This window comes from Nothobranchius furzeri, chromosome 9, assembly GCF_043380555.1.
Source record: "Nothobranchius furzeri strain GRZ-AD chromosome 9, NfurGRZ-RIMD1, whole genome shotgun sequence".
Lineage (NCBI taxonomy): Eukaryota > Metazoa > Chordata > Actinopteri > Cyprinodontiformes > Nothobranchiidae > Nothobranchius > Nothobranchius furzeri.
In genome coordinates, this window is record NC_091749.1 from 49,564,791 (window position 1) to 49,587,410 (window position 22,620).

Below are 22,620 nucleotides of genomic sequence, written 5' to 3' on the forward strand. Positions count from 1 at the left end.
AGTTAGCCGGATGTTCGAACTGCAGGCCAGTTTCAAATTCCCCTTTTTGTTTTCTTCTGCTAAATGTGAGAGGAAAAACTTTGTGAAAATAGTGATGTTCTCCTTCGTGTAAATCCAAAAAAAGTTAATCTGAGGATATAAAATGTGGATTTCCGCTACAATGTAAAAGAATTTGGTCTGCATTAAACTATGAAGTTGTTATCGTCAGAAGCAAATTCAGACCCAATCTCTCTGTGTTCTACCTCACCCTTTGATGACCCTCATCACGGATCCGGAGGTCAGAGAGGTCGGATGACCTCGGGGCACCCAGGTCCAGTAGACTGACCGCAAGCATTGACGTCTCCAGTCCAAAAGATGTCACCAGGCAGCACAGGTTGGAATCAGCTTGCGTCTCAGGAATAACTCTTAAGGAGTTGAACAATATCAGCTTTGTTCTGCAGGAACTGTTTGCTCATCAGCTTTGCAGGTGCAAAAAGGTTTTGACGATGTGTCGTTGATGGTTGTAGAGTGTTTGCTGCAGATGGCCGGTCTGAGCGACTCTCTAGAACTCTCGAACAGTTGAGCTGTTTGAACCGTTTTGTCTGAAGTTGAACTCAGGGAAAAACCAGAGTAAAACTAGTTTTAACGGAATGATGTTATCTTGAATAGCCAACCAGAAGTTGGCACATTGAGGATGTTACCGAGCATCTCAGAACACACCCTTTGTGATGGAGATATTGAATCTAGGCAAAAGTTTAGCTATGTGTAATGGATTTAACTTAGCCGTACTTGTTATTTTGTGGAGCAGGTGTGCGGACATTGTCGTCAAAACGTGGTGAACACATTGCAAGTTCTATTAGACAAACATAACATCCATTCAGTGAGCACAGATTAATGAAGCATTTCAGTATACTATAATTATCATAAGTTGTAATAAACAAATACTTATTTAATGATTATCTAGATTATAAGTCATGGAAGGAGTGTATAGTCATTCTTGAATTTAGCAACTGATTCAAGCTGGATCTTCTTTCTTCTGGAGGCAGACAGATGAGACCTTGGGAAAGAAAGTTATTGTTTATGATTCAGACTTGCAGAGTCTAAATCCCAGCTGGTGTGAAGGCTCGTTTAAAGGAAACACATGCAATATTGTGTCTCCTTTCTGACCAGATGTTGAATAGATGGTAAAACGGTAAATGGCCTGTATTTGATATAGCGCCTTCTATAGTCCTAGAACCCCTCTGTCACGATCTGCCCCTGCCCGCCTGATTACCCTTATTGTTCTCACCTGTCCATCGTTTACCTGCCCATGTTTCCCTAATTAGCCCTCTGTATTTAAACCACCTGTTTTGCCCCTGTCCTTTGTCAGTTCATTGTTGCTGTTGTTGTCTGCTGGTGTTTCTGTTCATCCTCCTGCCATTAAATCATTTTTACTTTTACTGAAGCCTGCATTTTTCCTCCGTTCAGCTCATCCACACATGGTCCGCCGTCTCCACCTCCTACACCGTGACAGAATGAACTGACCAAACCGGGACCTGTGGTGAGCACTTCTAAATCTCCCTGGAGGATTTATTTTTTCTTTTTTGTCCTTTAGCAGAAGGAGATTCTGGCCCAGGGTGTTGGCGCATCCTACCTGTTCTCTGGGGTGGTCAAGCCTCTGGGTGGGTTTCGGCGCATCCAGTCCGTTTCCTGTGGTGGTCGAGCCCTACTCCTCTCCTGCTTTCTGTCCCCGTCCTGTTTTTCACATGGAAGCCGCGGATCCTGGAGCTACAAGGGAGTTACACCCCCTACGCACGCCATTGTTCTCCGGGGTGGTAGGGCTGGTCTCCCCGCTCTTCTCCTGCTTCCCTGCACCCAAGCCTCTGTCAGAGATCCAGCGAATCGTGCCGTGCACCTGCTCTGACCGGCTGTCGAGTGCCTGCCGCCGATCCTGGTTTTCTGGCGTCGCTCCTGCCGTTCGTCCACTTCCTGGTCCACGCTGTGGGGCTTATGCCTGCAGGTCTCGTACTGCTGCAGTCCCTGCTGGGTCCCACGCCTGCTCCAGCAGTTCTCTGCCTGGGCCCCACTCCTGCTCCTGCAGTTCTCTGCCTGGGCCCCACTCCTGCTCCTGCAGTTCTCTGCCTGGGCCCCACTCCTGCTCCTGCAGTTCTCTGCCTGGGCCCCACTCCTGCTCCTGCAGTTCTCTGCCTGGGTCCCACGCCTGCTCAAGTCCAGTCATGTTCCAGTCCAGTCATGTTCCAGTCCAGTCATGTTCCAGTCGAGTCCCTGTTCCAGTCGAGTCCCTGTTCCAGTCGAGTCCCTGTTCCAGTCGAGTCCCTGTTCCAGTCTTCGAGTCCCTGTTCCAGTCTTCGAGTCCCTGTTCCAGTCTTCGAGTCCCTGTTCCAGTCTTCGAGTCCCCGTCATGTCCAGTCTTCGAGTCCCCGTCTCCTGTGTCGTGTAGCCTTATGGGCATCTGGTATCCGTCCTTAAGGGGGGGTACTGTCACGGTCTGCCCCTGCCCGCCTGATTACCCTTATTGTTCTCACCTGTCCCTCGTTTACCTGCCCATGTTTCCCTAATTAGCCCTCTGTATTTAAACCACCTGTTTTGCCCCTGTCCTTTGTCAGTTCATTGTTGCTGTTGTTGTCTGCTGGTGTTTCTGTTCATCCTCCTGCCATTAAATCATTTTTACTTTTACTGAAGCCTGCATTTTTCCTCCGTTCAGCTCATCCACACATGGTCCGCCGTCTCCACCTCCTACACCGTGACACCCTCAAGGCGGTTTACAACACAATCAGTCATTCACCCATTCACACACACATTCACACACTGGTGGGGATGATCCCCAACCTAAAAGGTCAGACTGTACCCAAACTGACCATTGTTGGACGCTACACTGGACAACGGAAGCATGTGTGGTTCTTTAAGGGCTGCTGGCACTCAAAACCCCCACTATAGAAGTATAAAATATAAAATAAACTGAGTGGTGTTATACAATAGTGGTTTCAGGGCAGAGAAACCTATGTGTTTTACATAGATTAAAATGTCATGAAGCACCTCAGGAAGTGAAAGAAATAAAAGGAAGTTTGGTAACCCATTTGTTGAGTTTTTCAGGAAAGTCTGTCGATTTCTAGAACAGAGAAGATTAATTAAACCACAAAAATTTAACTACTCAGCCATTATGTTACATCTCAATGCATTTTGGCTTTTATTCTTCAGTTTTAAAAGGCCAGATGCTATTTTCTCATTGTATGCATTTTAAGGAGGAAAAAGGCAGTTTTAATTAAACTTGTAAGAATGACTTGAAACAAAGTCTTGTCTGCTCTTTTCTCCTGTTGTTAAACTGTGATTGACAGTATCTAACAGAAAAGCATTCAACATCATCCCCTGCTTGTCCTGACACATCAATCATGTAACTATGGACCGAGACTGAAGGAGTGATGAGATGTGACTCATTTCAAAACAAAGGATGACTTGACGTCATTCAGTTAAGTGACTAGCATGGAGGTAACTATAACAGAGCTGCAGCCAGGAGCACATCAGATATTGTTTTCTAGACAAAATCTCAATCCTGGAACACAGTGTGTCAAATAAAGTCATTGTTTCTTTAAAACAAATGACATTACTTAACATAGTAGTACTTTACACTAAGGGATTGTGTGGATTTTTTACTTTTAATTACCAACATGTTGAGCAAATTGGTATAGGTTGTGTGTGTGTGTGTGTGTGTGTGTGTGTGTGTGTGTGTGTGTGTGTGTGTGTGTGTGTGTGCGTGCGTCCGTGCGTGCGTGTGTGTGTGTGTGTGTGTGTGTGTGTGTGTGTGTGCATGGTAAGGTCTTACTCTAACACAAAAATACCACTTGCTTGCAGTGATTTAGATATGTACTGCCCCCTATCGCCTTGGAAAATACACACCAACACCTTAATTAATAGTTTAATAATGCACTAAGGAACCCTTATTGTAAAGTGTTACCAAAATAATTAATAATGATCTAAAATTTTCATTGTAGTCCTCTAGTGTGACATGCTCCTTGCAAACCAGATATTGATTTATTTTCTCCACAGGTGTGGGAGAAACTCCCAGTGCAGTAAGTCACTGTCTCCTTTATTTCCATATTAGATGGAATTCTGTGAACCATTGTAACGTGATGAAGGTTCTCTAGTTTGTGGCAAAGGTCACATCTACCCAGCTGGGTCAAGCTGGGTCAAACAGTACTTTTAAATCCACAGATTAACCCAAGGAGCCACGATGTCTCCAGATCATATCCATATCTGCTGCTGTTCCATCCCAGGAGGAGGACACTTAAAGTCACGGTAATAATAATTAGATAATAATAATTAATAAAACTCATTGATTTTATTACTGTTTAACATAATCTCATAAATGATCACTTGGTTCAATATAAAGGTATTTTAATTATATGAAATGAATTTATGCTTTGGGTATAATAATAATAATAATTATGATTATGGTTGATGACAGTAAAAGATGGCATATCAGAAGGTCAGTTCACCTTATCCAGCTAACACAGAGTCCAGATAAACGATAACTTCACACATGTTTTTGACACATGATCAAAGCTTTCTTCCGGAGAGAGTGGGAGTGCCCTGTGAGCTTGGTAAAACCAACCATCACCAGCTTCAGAGCCAGTTCTTGAACCAACACCATGGGGGAAAGGGAACGGCCGTCCCTAAACCTCCACCTGCTGTTCCAGTCACGCAGACCAGAATAGCTAAAGAATAAACTAAACTGTAACCAGCTAACGAAAACTCTACCCAGAATTGTTGCTTTCTGAAGTCAAGTTAAGACGAGAACGGCCATCTGCCAAACGTTGACAACTGTGTACCCGGGACATCTCTGGACCAGATGATCGGACACTTGCGTCTCCCCTGCCAGACTGAGCGTCATCTTGGATGAACACGTCCTCCTGATCTACGGATCCGCAAGAGGGTCCTGTTTGGGTGAGGTAGAACACGGAAATGCATTTGATGTTTTTTTTTTCCTCTCTAAATAACTCAGTTAGCTGCAAAACATCATTTTCATCCAGAAGGCTTCCAACTCTCTGTGAAAGAAACCTTCTAATAACCTCATTCACGCATCCAAACTCGTATTTTTCAATTTAGTTCCCATCCAGCCACAGGTTTGCTTTTAAAACAAGTTTAATATCAAAGCTGTTAAAAATTGTCATTACATTGTCATCCATGAATTGTCATTTTATATTTGTCCTTTCAGATGTTTAAGTTTAAAATTGTTAGTAATAAAATTTCTTCATTTTTAAACTTGCCTCATTATTGAAACGAAACACAGAAAAGTTATAATATTTCTGGTTATTTGAAAGCAAAGATCCTAGCTTCTGATTATAAATAACTTTTGCTATTAAATTTAATTACCTAAATTGAACATTAATCTTTGGATTAAAATTAGATCAAACAGGCTGATGTATGAACTTAGATCAATATGTAAGTATCCGGGATATATATATATATATATGATATAAGCTTCATAGGTTAATCTGATTGGTCATTTTTGGAATCTCCAACTTAATAGCAACAGAGGTGATTTCAGTGTGTAGTCTTAATTCTCCGCTACACCATTGTGTTGCTGGATTTTTTGCAACCCATTGCTACACAAGCAAGAACCATTTTCTGTATTAGAAATGTAACATACCTAAAATATGGCAGTAAAACCTCAGTGCAGTTCACGCATATCTGACAACAGAAGTAAATGTCTTTTGGGGCAGCTGCGTCCTGTCCTTGTGCCTTGCAGCAGCTGCTTCCAGTGATGCTTTGTCCTAAGTCAACTCCTTCAATTGCTTTGTGTTAGTTATTTTCATTTGCAGTGAATTTAATTACCCAGAAAATTTTTTCATCATTATTTAGAAATTTTTATGCCTTTCATATGAAAGAATAACTGCAAAATATTTTCAATTCTGCGGTGTCACCTTCAGTTGAAATACCTAAACATTCTAGGTTCACATGTATAGAGCAGACTGATGGTACTGGTTGAACATTTAAAAACACAAGGTTAAAATGGCACGAAGTCTTTATCACTTCCCATTTTGGTTTTCTAAAGCTTTGAACTTTGTCAGTCAAATAAAACAGTGCGACTCAAAGGTAGTCACTACATCAACAACATGCTATTCTGAAACATGGAGAAACTAGCTTCCATTCAGCAATGTTTTGGTTTTTCCAATCAATTCAGAGCACTTAGGTAATCTAACATTAATGGTCTGGACTAGAATAATACCATAAATCCTCTAATACAGGCCGGGGCCTGTATTTGACTCAAGCTCATCAAGCCCCAGGCCTTTATTGGAAGGAAGGCCAGTATTAGAGGCAGGCCTCTATTTCTAATTGAGCAAAATGAACTAATGGTTTGCTGGAGTTTTTGCGCCCACATTTTCAAAGTTAAACACATTTGTTTTAACAACGGTAGTTTCTGCTTCAGCCATCTCCCCCCTCCCCCTGCGCAGCGGCCGCAAACTCACTGATGCGCCTGCAGCCTCTCGGAGTTCCTGCTGCTCTAAACATTAAAATAATTATTTCATTTTCTGTTCCTCACTTCTGATGACCTTCAATGGTGTCTGTTTGTTGCAACAGCAGGTACAAAAACTAACTTGTTTTTATTTGACTATTTTTCGGTCCTGCCTGTTTATTATCTTCCTGCATCTCCTCTCAATCCTAAAGATAAACTGCTACCTGGGTTCATATATATTCACCTCATGAGTTACCTTTGAACTGCAGTTCTAAAAGATCTACCGACCGCAAAAACAGCGGAGCGCTCGCTGTTTGGCGGCCGTATCAGTGATCAGTGCGTTGGAGGACAAGGTGATGCGCGCAGCGCCCCGCTCCACAGCATGCAGCGAAACGCATCAGGCGCAAATAAAAGACAGAAAACATTAAAGGAAATGAACCGACATGAACGATCGCGTGTTAAATTAGTTTTTGAGGTGGCAACACCTGATTGTTACTGTGGCCGTGCTCAGGAGGCAGATCTACCGACCGCGAAAACAGCGGAGCGCTCCCTGCTTGCCAGCCGCATCAGTGATCTGTGCGTCGGAGGACAAGGTGAAGCGCCCCGCTCCACAGCAGCGATACACATCAGGCGCAAATAAAAGACAGAAAACATTAAAGGAAATGAACCGACATGAACGATCGCGTGTCAGTACCTACGGTCTGGCACAGCGCGTTGCCCCCCCCCCCCCCCCCCCCACACACACACCCCACCCCCCGAGCGCAGGAGCTTGTCACCTGCTGATAGCAGGCTGCTGTCTTTTCCGAGGGCTGCATCTTGGCGGTCATTATCACGTGACAGCGACTAGTTGACGACAGGCATAAAAAGTCACTATAGTGAAGTTGACTAGTTCATACACCCCCAACTGCAGCTCTCCAGAGTGTTCTGCAGCATAATCAGCACGTTCTCTTTGAACTTGATAGTGTAATGACCTGGCTGGGGTTGTAAGCCAGGTGCATTCTGGGTATTGTGTTATATGTGTTTCCTATTGTTCTGCTAGTTCCTATGTGCTGATTTGCGTGTTGTGTGAGTGTTATGTAAGCCACAGGGAAGGTGATGTGTGTTCTGTGGAGCGGGTTGAATTAGCATGGTTAACTGACACCGTGACTCTGTGTGGTAGGAGCGTGATATAGGATCGTGTCTGTAGCGTTACAAAGCGTTGAAAAAAAGCCTAATAAAGGTCTGCGTGAACCTCTACTGCCTCCTGCTGGTTGATTTGGGGACTATAACCCTGCCGCTGGGACGCTCATACTTGCTTGTTACCACATTCCACCAGGCCACAATAAGAGACCGGCCATTATTTACCTCCGCTGACTCCGGCACCGGCCAAAATTGGAAAGCCGGCCTTTAATCGAATACCGGCCTGTATTAGAGGATTTACGGTATATCTTACATTATAAGCTGCTATAATAGATTGAAATATCTCTCTTTACATTTGCGGATATGTCTGAATTAACACACAGGGAACAACTGGTGTAAAAATTATATTTATTAGTGTTGAACACTGCTGCTTTAACATGTTGACAAATCCAGCAATGACCTGAAAGTAGTGGAAGTCCAATAGCTTTTTACCCCTTTAGCTGCATTGAAAAACAGATCAAGCAGAACTGATTGAAGTAGATGGCGGTTGGCATTTCTAAAACTCAAAAATCTGGAACAACAAGGTTCCTAAATGTCAGGATCACCCCAGAGAGCTCTATATTCAGCACCCTGGACAGTGGTCAATAGCCAAAGCTTCATTATGCAACATGCAATTACGTGTTTTCATTCTTCTGTTCTTTATTTCTTCCTAGTTTTATACCTAAAATCTTGACATTCACACATCAGTTGTCATAACACCTAAATGGTATTCTTCATGCTGCTAAGCTGAGAGGCTCATGCCCACGCACAACATGTATTGAATATTCTGTACAGGAACTGGATAGTATGTGCTTTTATACAAACCTATGTTTCACTAGCTAAATTATTAGTAAAAACCAATTAGGATTTTTTTAAAATGAGGAATTAACTGACTTATTAAAACAAACATTACAGTTTTTTTCCATTGCTAAAACTCAAAAAGCAAAAATGAGGCACAACTTTCACAACCTCTACTTCTGTTCCCAGTCGCTTGACTCAGTTTATCACTACTTAAGATGTCTTTATCATATTAGAACTCTGATTTTCCTCCTTTACACTCTGATGTCAATTTCACATTACCTCGCTGTCAAAACACAACACACAATTTTCAGGTTTACACACACTTATCACATAAATTCTCAAAGCTTCAATCAACAACACACAAATATTCAAATCTCTAAACTTTCGGGTCTGGCGAGCAATTTGCAATCAGGGACTGCAGCATAAAAGTAAGTTTCCACAAGGCTACCCAGGTGTATGAGTGGTTTCAGGACCACCCACGGTTTTCTGTTTTATACCTTCCACCTTATTCCCCCTTCCTCAATCCCATTGAGGAGTTTTTATCAGCCTGGAGGTGGAAGGTGTACGAAAGGAATCCACACAGCCAGGTCCCACTGCTTCAAGCCATGGAGAAGGCTTGTAGAGATGTGGCCTTTGAGGCCTGTCAGGGCTTCATGAGGCACTCGAGGCAGTACTTCCAGCGCTATTTGGACTAGGAGGACATCGCCTGTGATGTTGATGAGGCCCTCTGGCATGATGCCCCATGATTATGCTTGAATGGGAGAGGGGGTGGCGGGTGGGGGTTTAAAAATAAAATGTTTTGTCTCAAAATGTGTGTGATGTCTAATGTTTGTCTCAGAGAAAAGTGGGCACTGTCATACATTCAGTGTGTAATTCATTGTGTTCCCTTTCGACAATTGTGTTTTCAGTTTTGCTCTTCAGTGTTCTTTCCATGCTTGGTAGTGTTCACCCAAAGGCTACTTGTGTTTAAGCAATGATCGGTATGTGTGTGTCATGTGAAAATGTGGCTGTGTTTACCAAATGAAAACACGTGTTCCATTTTGGGAACATGTTACGATATGTAATGGCAGGGTTTTGTTGCAAAGGGAAGCCACGGTTTAGGAATTTGTGTGTTATGTTTGGGGTTTTGTGTGAGCAGTTTTGAAAGAAACGTACAGTTTTGCAAAACGCGTTTTAGCAATCGAAAAAAAACTGTAAGAATGAGCCTGATTCTTTCATTCTTTCTTTTTTTCTCTTTCAACCCAGCATAACCCAGTTTTCACTAACCAGCAATGGCAGCTAATTTTCCCTTGGCCTGCTAACAAGCATCCCTATCGCTCTTTCTTTGTAAAACCCTGAAACCTTGATCCATTAGCAGTGACCCTGCCGACAGAGCTTCCTGTGTTTTGAAGGACGGAGGCAGAGTCCAGAGCCTCACAGACCAAAGCTTGGATTAGTTACTAATCCTTGAAGGAATTTCTTTTTCTCCTGCTTTTCAGGAATGTACTTCCCGAATTATTTAAAGTTGCAAGTAAAGGCAGTGGAGCAGAAGAATGTGTGAGTCTACAAATAAAAGATTTAATCCACAATTGCTTAATGCAAAGGTAATTTCTGCCTCTTGTAGGCGTTTCATTGTTCCGAACTTTGTCAGAGGTTTCAAATTTATTGCAATATTGAAAAATACTTTCATTTAAAAAAGGCAAAGGAATTACAGCTTGGAGAGTTATCATCCCAGCCTCCATGTTACCTTGATCTCTACTGACAGGAATTCTTCAGTTTTCTTTTACTTTAAGGTCGTCGTTTGTGCAAACATGCTACAATGTCAGCCAAGGGAAACCTATTGGAGACTAAATATGAGCAAAACCCTAACCCATTTCCAGATTATCTATGGGTAGAATAACAAGACCACACTTTTTTAGCTAAATTTTAAAGGGATGAGAGGAGTCAGTTGAGGTAGCTCGGGCATCTAGTTAGGATGCCTCCCTGGTGAGGTTTTCCAGACACATCCAACCAGGAAGAGACCTAAAGGAAGGCCCAGGACACACTGGAGGGAATATGTCTCTCAGCTGGCCAGGGAATGCCTTGGGATTCTCTCGGAGGAGCTGGCCTAAGTGGCTGGGGTGAGGGAAGTCTGGGCCTCCCTGCTTAGGGCCATGATAATCTTACCGTTTAACCTTACGTTGGTGCAGGCAGCAGGCTGCATCTTTGTTTGCATACTTGCTGCTACATGTAGTACTGGAGTGCTCCGCTAGGGAGCGCACTAGGCTACTCATAGCAGAGAGAGAGCTGGGTTTGTGGATCCAACCAAAACAAACATGGCATCAATAGAAGAGATCAGCAACTGGTTAATTTTGTGTTCACAACAGAGAAAAGAGAGCAGCGGTATCGTAGATAGTACAAAAGACCACTAAACCAGAGATGGAGTCACCAGGGTGACTGTGTCTTTCTCTTTTAGTCAATTCCACCCATTTCTATAGACAAATCCCAGTTGACATACCGCTGCTCTGGTGACCACTAGGGGTGTTGTATTCATCAAATGTAATCACAGCTTGTTATTCTTTCAATCCGTGAACAAACCACCCACAGGGTCTCCTTTATTTTTTCTTTATCTTTTTATTAGCTCCACATGAGCTGTGACTGACAGCCTTTGATGAGTGCCAAATGATAACTATCATCATCACGTAACCATCTCACTAATTACCGTGTCATGATCACTGCCATCAAGGAATTCAGTGCTGAGCCCTCATTTGCAGAGGGTGAAATAGTCATGCTCCTCTGGAAGTTGAACAGCCAGAATTTTAAACTGATTACACTCCAAAATCTCTGGAGGGGAAAGCCAAAGAGGAGCAGTTACAATCATTTATTCAGATTTTTCTTTTTGTATTATTAAAACATTTCATTCCACATTGTTGGAATGAAAACAATTGCATGTATTCATTAGGTCCATATGAATCAGCGGTGTTAAAGGGATACTTTACAACGTCTTCATACGTGTAAATCTTTTTCTTTAGCCCATTTGTGCTTAACCAACCCTTTACAAGGTTAATGAAAGGCCACCCAGCCACCCAGCCCCCATCGCCCCCTGTTGCCAGAATATTCCACCTGCAACTTCAGACTGGACAGGCCAGTCTGTTGGGACCTGGCCCCCAGAATCCTGGAAATTTTATGAAGCCAACATGGAAGTGTCTCCTGTGTTAAAAATGCCAATTTCACAACAGGAATAAACATGTTTACAGCCTGGTTCTAAACCAAATTTTAGGTTTAATAGATCTAGTACTCCAGAGTAATAAAGACAAAAACCCAGATTAGAAATCTGGCTGTATTATTGACACCGACCTGAGCTTCTCTGGACATATTAAGGCAATAACTAAATCAGTGTTTTATCACCTTCATCAAATATCAAGAATCAGAGGTGTCATGTCCAGACCAGAATTAGAGAAACTTAATTCATGCTTTTATTCCTAGTTGGTTGGACTACTGCAATGGTCTCCTAACTGGTCTTCCTAAAAAAGCTGTGAAGCAACTGCAGCTTGTTCACTATGCTGCTGCTAGAGTCCTAACAAGAACTAGGAGAACGAAGCACATCACTCCCAATCTTAGATCCCTACACTGGTTATCAGTAAACTACAGAATATATTTCAATGAGTTTATCACTCAATGGCATGGGACCAAAATACATGTCAGATCTCATTCCTGTATATACAGTACACCCAATAGGGCTCTGAGATCCCATGGAAACAATCAGCTGGTAGAACCACGGGTCAGAACCAAACATGGTGGAGATGCATTTAGTTACTATGCTGCTCACAAATGGAATTAGCTTCCCCACGACCTCAGATGTGCCCCAACCCTAGTGTTGTTTAAAACAAAACTAAAAACCCTAATGTACTCATCAGCCTTTAAATGAATTGTTTCTAATCATGCGTCTTCTCCACTGTAATCTGCGCTGTAACTTTGTCTTCTCCTTTAGCTCTGAACTGTAATTTTATGTGTGTGCATTTTAATTTGTGTTTTTATGTGTATCATGTCCTGATATTTGTAAAGCACATTGAATAGCCTCTGTGTTTGAAATGTGCTCTATAAATAAAGCTGCCTTGCCTAGTTTACATTCATGACAACATTGAGGGGGGTGAATCTTTTTGTAACTCTTTTGTTTAAGTGTATTTAAATGCTCACACTTCAGAGCTAGCTCTGGGGAAAGGCCTAAGCCTCATATTAACAGATGCACGGCCATTTCATCTCTCAGAACTTTAGCTGTGTCCTCTTTGTGTTCGTGTTTGGATGTTAATCATGAAATGATTAGGTCACAGAGAGCAAGTTGTGGTTATTGACTGCACTAGGTGTCCAGATGTGTTTTTTTATTTTTATTTTATTTTTTTAGATTAAAACAAATTAAAACTTGATTGTGCTGTGTGGTGTGCAGTGACGGTTTAAGGGTTAGGGTGTGAGCAAAATGTTTAAACAGGTTCTGTCACCAAATCTGCAACATCACAGCTGAGTTTCAGATGACAGGATTTGGAGTCTTGTTTCCTGATATTGGGATCTCCTTTACCTGGATTGGATAACAGCAACACAACTTTACCACCGACTTGCCACATGGATGTTTTATCTCCACAAACTACGTATACAAGCCTGGAGGACTTGTGCCATCAGGTGAAGTTGGAAATGCTAACGGTTAGCTTAAACTGGCCGAGATGTCCGCTTTATCAGACGATAAAACAACACCCTTCTTTGTTGTGAGGGGTCAGTCTATCAATGCTAATTCAGTGTGATGTAGATCTGTGTGTTTTTTCAAAATCTAATCCAATCCACCTTTATTTTTATAGCACTTTATACACAACACTGTCGACCAAAGTGCTTCACACACAGATGAAAACACACAGACATAATTAAAAACAGTAAAAACATGGATAATATATCAAAACATAAAAAAACATTGCAAAAGGAATAAAACACAACACTGCTTAAAGACAGGAGTGGATAAGAATAATCAGTCAGTGTTAATTGGCTCATACGGCACAAGCATGTCCGCTAGATAGGAAGGTGCCAGTCCAACGATTTGTTTGCCAACACCAATATTTTAAAACAAATTCTAAAAGCAACTGGTATCCAGTGCAGAGAGTCCAACACCGGGGTGACATGCTCATGCTTGCGAGTGCCCATTAGCGAATGAGCCGCAGCATTTTGGACTAACTGAAGTCTATTGAGACAGCCCTGACTCACCCCGATATAAAGACCATTACAGTGTCTGCTAAAGAATCATCCTTATCTGCTGCTGTTCCATCCCAGAAGAAGGACACTTCAAGTTCACAATAATAATCTAAACAATAATATTAATAAACTCTTTGACTTTATTACTGTTTATTATAATCATCCTAAATAATCACTTGGTTCAGTATAAATGTATTTTAATTACTGAAATGAATTATTATGCTTTGGGTATAATTATGATTATGGTTGATCAGTAATGTGTGTTCAGTAATCAGAAGGTCAACTTCCACTTATCCATCTAGCACAGAGTTTATCTAGAGTAAAGGGAAACTGCCATCACATGTTTTTTTTTGACTCATGACCAAAGTTTTCTTGCTCTGAAAGGGCGTGTTCTGAGGACTTTGTAAAACTAACTTTCAGCAGCGTTCACGCCAGTTCGTGAACCAGCACCATCCTGAGGAGACAGGAATGGCCACCCTGATTCTCTGCCAAGCTGTTCTGTCACGCCGATGAGAATAGCTACAAACAAACGTAACTGTAGCCAGCTGACGCAAAACTCCTCAGTTATTGATTTTTGAGTTAAGTTAAGATGAGAAACTCCTTCAGAGTTAAGCCAAACACTCGACACTGTGTACCCGGCGACATCTCTGGACCAGAGGATCGGTTCACTCGCTTCTTCTCTACTGGACCGAGTACCCTGAGGTGGACAACATTCTCCTTGATCTCCGGATCCACACAGAGGGTTGGGTGGGGTAGCACACAGAATGTGTTTGATGCTGTTTTCTCTAAGTAAACAACAGTTAGCTGGAAAAACCATCATTTCCAACCCAGAACGTGTTCCTCTCTCTGAAAGAAACCTTCTGAGAAATTCATTCACGCATCCAAACTCGTATTTCCCATTTAGCTTTCATCCAGCCACAGGTTTGCTTTTAAAGTTAAAGTTAAAAGTTAAGGTTAAAGTCCCATTAGTTGTCACACACACAGGTGTGTGTGCAAAATTTGTTCTCCGCATTTGATCCATCCACTGGGGGAGCGGTGAGCAGCAGACACAGCCACGCTCGGGAACTATTTGGTGGTTTAACCCCCCAATCCAACCCCTTAATGCTGAGTGTCAAGCAGGGAGGCATTGGGTCCCATTTTTCAAAGTCTTTGGTATGACCCCACCAGGAATCAAACCCCTGATCTCCCAGTCTCAGGGCGGACACTCTACCACTAGGCCACTGATAAAGGTGGGGCATCAAAAAATTAGGTTAGACTCATGTTGTTCCTCTCCACGGAAATCTTTAGTAAAAGGCGAAAGATTTATACGATCTGAAGAGAAACATGAGTGATCTCAAAAACAACTTTAATATCAAAGCTGTTAAAATTGTCATTAAATTGTCATCCTTGAATTGTCATTTCTAATTGTCATTCAAATCGTCAAGTTAAAATTGTTAGTAAGAAATTCTTCATTTTTAAATTTGCCTCATTCTTTGAAATGAAACACAGAAATGTATAAATATTTCTGGTTATTGAAAAAGCAAAGATTCCTAACTTCTGATTAAAAATAAACTTTTGCTAATAAATTTAATTATCTTAAATTAAACATTAAACTTTGGATTAAAAATAGACCAAACAGGTTGGTGTACGAACTTAAATTGATTATATAAGTATCCTGGATATTTATACACGATATAAGCTTCATAGATTAATCTGGTTTGTCATTCTCAGAATTAACAACTGATAGCAAACAGTGTTGATTCTAGTATGTAGTATAACCCTACAATAGGAACGGGTGCCAATAGGTCCAAAGGAGAAGGGGAACTACACAGGAGTTAGGTGCTTGCCCCGTAATCAGTAGGTTGCAAGTTCGAGCCCTGCCTAGACTGTTGCTGATGTTGTGTCCTTGTCAAGACACTTAACCCACCTTGCCTGCTGGTGGAGGTCGGAGGGACCGGTGGCGCCAGTATACAGCAGACTCACCTCTGTCAGTGTGCCCCAGGGCAGCTGTGGCTACAATGTAGCTCATCACCACCAGAGTGTGAATGTGTGTGTGAATGGATGAATGACTGATTGTGTTGTAAAGTGCCTTTGGGGTTTCTGGACTCTAGAAGGTGCTATATCAAATGCAGGCCGTTTACCATTTACCACATTCAAATAGATCTAAACAATTTTCAATAAAACCCAAAAATGGCCAGTATATTAACATTCAAGAAAATAACATTGCATGAACTGATGTAAAGTTTGGCTGATTGCAGCTGTTTTAAGTTGGCAACAACAAATGTTGGTGTTGTATACCTGTTAGCTTATTAAGATGAAAATACATAAACATCATTTCTTTGAAATGTCTCTTTGTTGCCTTCTATCTATAATATACTAATTAATATTCACCATTTTCACACAAACACACATAAAAATAGCTCAAACATATCTCTGTGCTAAAAAACACTAAACAAGATGCAGGTGTGAGCTCTGAATCACAGGAAAAATGGGTGAAACTGGGTGAGAAATGGGTAGCAGAGTCCAACTAATATATGTGGCTGATGTAACATACAGTATTAAACAGTTGGAACACAGGAGCATAACATTCAAGTGTTTACATGTTATGTTACTGTATGGTGGAGGCATCATCTTGTTAGGCCTAATAACACCTAGCTACCAGCAGTTTCCTGGCTGACTGCCCTCTCTACATCTGTTCAAATCTTAGACACATCCTCTGCTCTGTGCTCCCATCACTGTTAATAATGCTGGGAGTATACAGGGCGCTTGCTGTGGCACAGAGATTAGTTGGTTTGCTGAACTGTCCTGAGGTGCAATGCAACCTGTTTTTATAAGAGCAGAAGAATTTATTCTCTTGCTAAAACTGCACTGCTAATTAAAAACTACCTTTTTCATAGACTTCCCCCTCTATTTAATTACTGTGTGACAATGTGTTGTGCAGCAGACATTTTACCAAGAAATACAAAATGTTTCTCTATAGTTCGACAAAATGTCACCAGGATCATTCAGAATAATATTTGTCACACAGAGGAAACATTAACTGAGAATTATGACAAATCTACTCCAAATCTGACATTGATGAGAATGTCGTAGACAGAAATTGACTGTCTCAGATGTATAAATGAATAGATTAAATGAGAAAAATAAACTGACAATAATTGGCATACACTCACTTCAACCTTTACTTTTATAATAAGGTGTTTATTGCCGTTTATTGCAAACATATTCCATCAAAAAGTTTTCCCTAGCTTTGCTTTTGGTTTTCAGAAAGCTTACAGACTTTCTTTAGTGATTTAAAATCTTTTAGGAGACAGAGGCAGACATAAAAGCAGTGAGTGTGTTTCCAGCTGGGAGAAAGAGGGAGTCACACCCTGTGCTAAAACAAGTCTAGTGGAAGCTGCAATGCAGTCTCGTTTATTGGCGTTATATTCACTGAAGAGACTGGCCGCTCTGCATCTTTTCAGTGGGTACATCATTTATTTTTCTGATTACTGTAGGAGCAACATGGCTGTTTTGTTTTAAAAAATATTGTGAAAGACTCACGTGACGAGGATTTTAATGTGCTGCCTTAAATACATAAACATCTACCAACACCCTTGATGGAAAATAATATGGAAAAGAAAAACATCAGATATGCAGTTTAACTCATTTCTTAGTTTGTTTTTAATTCAGAGGATGACTGACTTTCAGATAAGGGCTCTCAGTTCTACATTTTGGTGTTCAAGCTAACAGCTTTATTGAAATGAAAACTATCATCAGAACAGCAGAACATTGCTCATTGTGTATGTAAAAGTGAAAAAATGTTCTTCAGTGTGCCATTATGCAATTTATTTATTTATTTATTTTGTTGAAGCTGTTATTGCAACACACAATATTTCCTAAAATGGTCATAATTAAAATGGCAACATCTCTTAAATATCTGGCGGAAGTTTCCAGGGTGAAGAGTTTTTATTAGGGGCCAGGTTCACCGAGAAACCCTTCACTTGTTATTTGTTTCATTTGATTGGTCACTCTGAGTTAAACATGCAGGCCAAACATGAAAAGTTTTTGTCTCTCCATGGAATCCGGCTGAGGTTAAAAACTTTCTACTGCTTTACCCGGACTTAGCCAAGCTCACATCAAAGCCACTGTCCACCCGTACCATGGTGCCAGGCTACAGACAGTTTGAGAATTTGGGTTTGGTTTACCTTCCCCCATGGAGCCCTCGCTAGCAGCATATTTGGCTCCAACAGGTAACAATGGGGTGAGTGGTCCAGCAGTTGTACCCTCTAAACCGTGCAGGTTTTCTGTCAGACAACTGTAGAAAATCTACTGGACCCAAGCCACCTACACCTTCGTTCTTAGCTCTGCCCCTGTGTTGCAGACCTACTTGGTTTGGCTATGTGTTTGGCAGATCTTGGAACACAGGTTTCACCCGGCAGCCCGCTCACCCCACTCATTAACAAGACTCGGATCACGACTACATCCTGCGCACAGCCCGAGGTGTAGACCTCCCACTGGGTAGGGCCATGGCTTCGACTGTGGTGGCACAGACACCTGTGGCTGGCCCTCTCCAACGTCTTGGACCGAGACTGGGCTTCCTACTTGGATTAACCTGTTTCCCCCAATGGCTTTTTTGGGACAGTCCCTCAAAGCTATTCAGGCTGTTTAGGATGTAGCAAAAGCAGACAGAAGCACTGCAGTCCATTATCCGTAGACGCAATGTGAGACCTAAGGCTCCCGGAACTGATCGACAGGCCATCCAAATTCCATTTTGGCCTTCTACTGCTTTTGCTGACTGCAGACCTGCCAACCTTGTCAACATTTTTTGAGTACCACTTGTGCAGCGTTTCTCGCGGACTTTTGCAACTCCATTGCTTTTCACGCTGTGATCTCCCCATTCACTGGATGGAAAAATTTACACACACACACACACACACACACACACACACACACACACACACACACACACACACACACACACACACACACGCACTTGATCATAGTTCTTATTTTGTCTAGTAAGGTTTTAGATTATTTTACTGTTTGTCCTGCCTCCAAAGTATCATGTATTTTAATATTAAACAGTAAAACTCTAAAGTTTCCTTATATAATATTTGTGCTTATACAAGTTACTTGCATTAAATAATTTCAATACAAATTAATAAAAAACAGTTATATGCATTTAATGGTAAATGTTTACTTTGTAAATTGCAATAGGTGTTTCTGATCTCAAGAATGTAATATAAAATTGGCTTAAAGCACATATACACACATCAGCAGGGCTAATATACTGATTACCTGCAGCTCCCTGGTTGCTTATGTCCACATCAGCATGGCCACTGTTCTTGATATTTGGACAAAAACTTCTGACACACATAGACCCTCTTCTTTTTGGCAGGTCTGCTAACCAATCCCTCCCTGTCTGCTCCTCCCTCATCTGCCATAGCATGAGTTGCAAAACGAGCTGCGAAAAAAAATCATGGCTGCGTTTAAACTATATAAATAATCACATTCCTCCTTATATACAGGCCAAATCTATCTGCAATGGATAAGGGCAAAAATACACACACACACACACACACACACACACACACACACACACACACACACACACATACATACAGAGTTTACCTTATCAGAACAGCAGCAGCAAGTGGCGAACCGGAGGGAGAGTGGAACAGTGGGCAGGACGAAGCAGGGAGGAGGGGGGCGGGGGTGGAAAACCAAAAAGACAAAAGAAACAAATATTGTTTGCAATCAACGACCCACCTTTGTGGGAGTAGTTTGTAGTATGGCATCTCCTAGAAAATGTAGATTCTGAAAGGAAACTAAAGGTTTAATGACAAATGTAGTGGGATGTACTCATTCATGCTAAGTAATGTTCTCCCTGAATAAGTGACTTTTTAAAGAAAAAATAACAAAATGACAAATACAGATAGAAAGACACCTTGGATGTGTTCTCCCCGTATCCTTCATTTTGCATTACAACCTTGTATTGGAAAACGATTCCTTATTCGAAGATTACAAATCTTCAAAAAAAAAAAAAATATATATATATATATATATATATACAAAATAATCACACAACTTGGACTCGGATCAGGGGCAAAAATGTGTTTGTAACATATTTAGATATAAGTCAGCTTTATATCTAAAACAATTATTTATGAACTAACACTACCTTCAATTATCACACTTATTAAATATTTTTCCCAGTTTACATCATGTTCCTTTAACCCAAGGTCTCTCATTATGTGCATTTTCAAACTTGTTGGGCTGTGAATCTGTTTAAAAATCATACTCTATATGTGCCCCTTTTTGTTACTTTGAGCACCCGCCCCTTCAAAGGTCTCTGCACAGCCCCGCTTTGCACCCTGCAATGAAAAATTCGACTAGGAGGAAGCTCGTTAAAATGCGTCAGCACGGTGGATTTAATACTAGTTTTGAAGAACAAACTCCAGGCAGAGTGAGGTGAGTTTGCCTCACTGCAGAAATAAAAACACACACAGCGCATTAACAGTCAAACACAGCCACTCACCAACACACATCTGTGTGAGCATGTGTTATGGGTTTTATCAGTATGTTTACCAATAACCCGTTTCCTGATTGAAGAGAAGAGGAGAGACACATTAAGCAGACAAGTCAACCAGTTATAACTGTGGCATGTGCACGAGGCAAAATGCCCCAAACATCTGGTCACAGACTTTATTTAAACAAAAAGATAAGAAAGAAATGGGAGTGAGAGAGAGAGAGGAGTAGGGATGCTCTGATTCGATATCAATATCTGTATCGGGCCCGATATTGAAGAAAATACTAGATCAGGGATCTGTGACAATGGGCCTGATCCACAGGAGGATATCTATTCAGTCTATTTCTATGATATGCACTGAGTGACATCACGCGCTAATGCCGTCGGGCAATAGTGCTGCGCTAAAGGCTCACACTGCGTCAATATGGACCAAGCAAAAGGATCAGCTATCTGGATTTTTTTCACACTACCTCAGCCAACCCATCCAACCGCTACATGCAATACTTGTGCAATGAAAGTCCCGAGAGGCGGCAGCAAAATTTCAAGCTACAACATAACGAACTTGATCAAGCACCTTCAGAGATTTCACCCCCAAGAGCACACCGAGTTTGTTGCCCAAAATAAACAAAAAGGAGGTGACATGAAGCAGATAACTCTGAAGGAGATAAAGGAAATAGGTGAGAAGTTTCCGCCTAATAGTGTGCAGGCCACAAAAATCACAGAGTGGACACTGAAATGTATTGTCCTGGACGGGCAGCCGCTCTCCGTTGTTGCAGATAAGGGCTTTCGGCTGCTAATCAACCACCTGGAGCCACGCTACAGCATGGTAGGGAGAAAATATTTGTCTGAGACGGCTCTGCCTGAACTGCACAGTAAAGTGCGGCAGCATATATTGGCAGAAATGAAAGATGTCAGAGCGCTAAGTTTTACAACAGATGTCTGGAGCTCTGACGTTTCTCCCATGTCACTTTTGAGTTTAACTGCACACTGGCTGGATGAGGGTTTTGTGCCACACAGCGTCATGTTAAATGCTTCAAACTTTCGTGGGTCACACACAAGCAACGGGATTGCAGCTAACCTGAAGGAACCATTTGAAAAGTGATAAACCCCGATGAGCAAAATCCACGTTATTCTGAGGGGCAACGCTAGCAACATGAGAAAAACGATGGACAGCTTGGGGGTCCGGAGTGTCGGCTGCATCGTGCACACAATGCAGCTCGTCGTTAACGAGGGGCTCCTGTCACAGCGCGCTGTGATTGATGCGGTTGCATGTGCAAGACAGGTTTTCGGACACTTTAAACATTCTCCACTGGCATATTCACAGCTGCAAGATATCCAGCTTGAGATGAACATGCAACCTAAACGCCTGCAGCAGGATGTCAAAAGCAGGTGGAATAGCACCTACTACATGGTGGAGAGTCTTATTGAACAGAAGTGAATGCTGTGTGCTTATTCTGCTGACCATGAGCTGCCCTCAATTCCCATGACTAGCCAGTGGGCCCTGCTAGAGAAAATGATGAACCGCCTTTTTGCCATTTGAGGAGTTTACAAAGAGTGAGCACAGCCACAGCTTCCATTGCTGATGTTGTCCCAAGCATCACCGTTCTCAAACATCTCCTCTCAATGGAAACCGAGGCTGACTCTGGAATAAAAACCATGAAGACCCTTCTTGCAGCTGTGGACAAACGCTTTGCCACTGTGGAAGAAGAACGTCTGTATGCACTTTCTACACTGCTGGACCCACGGTACAGAGACAGGTGAGACTTGTACATTTTGAACTAAAGAAATTAAGAGTACAGTTAAACATTTTCATGTTTCTCTACGTTTTTTACTTATGCTACATGATTTTAATAAAGCTTTCAACAGATAAATAAGACATTAAATACAACAGTAACATTTTATATTTAAATAATGAAGAAAAATTACTGGCACTTTTTTGTTTTTATTTAGAAAAGTTTTGTTTATTCTAACTGTTCCAAATATTAATTTTTCAGATTTTTCACCAGCACAGATTCTGCCAAATATGGGATGAAAAGACTCGCTAACGAAATGGACAAAGACTTGACGACAACTACCACTGATGAGACCACCAAAGCCTTGGAGCCATCAGGAAAAGCCCCCCGAATGGAAGCAGAAGCAGCAGTTCCAAGCAGAAGCAAAATCAGTAGCACCTTCATGAAAGAATTTGACAAAATTCAAGAGGAGCGTGAGGAAGAGCCAGCTGCAGCAAAGACCTATAGCTCTGCTGCACAGTTGCATGGATATTTTACAGAAGAAACTATTCCTGCCACAGAAGATCCATACAGCTACTGGGGAGTCAACCAGCAGCATTTTCCTGGCGTCGCTGCCGCTGCCTTCAAGTTCCTCTGCGCACCATGCACAAGTGTTGAAAGAAAACGGCTGTTCAGCACAGTCTCCACCATCCTGGATGAGAAGAGAAACAGACTCACAGCTGAGAGAGCAGAAATGGTTGCCTTCCTAAACAAAAACCTTCCACTGATTCTTGAGTCTGAATTTGAGAAGCTAAATCTGCTTGATCACTGACTGA

The 22,620-nt window shown here is 41.8% G+C and overlaps 1 non-coding gene across 1 annotated transcript; it reads right to left on the minus strand.

Moving 5' to 3' along the window:
* Positions 1 to 14,797: 14,797 nt before the first annotated feature.
* Positions 14,798 to 14,913, minus strand: LOC129153295 (U5 spliceosomal RNA). The gene has a single exon (XR_008559476.1). It is a non-coding gene; the product is annotated as a U5 spliceosomal RNA (small nuclear RNA).
* Positions 14,914 to 22,620: the final 7,707 nt, after the last annotated feature.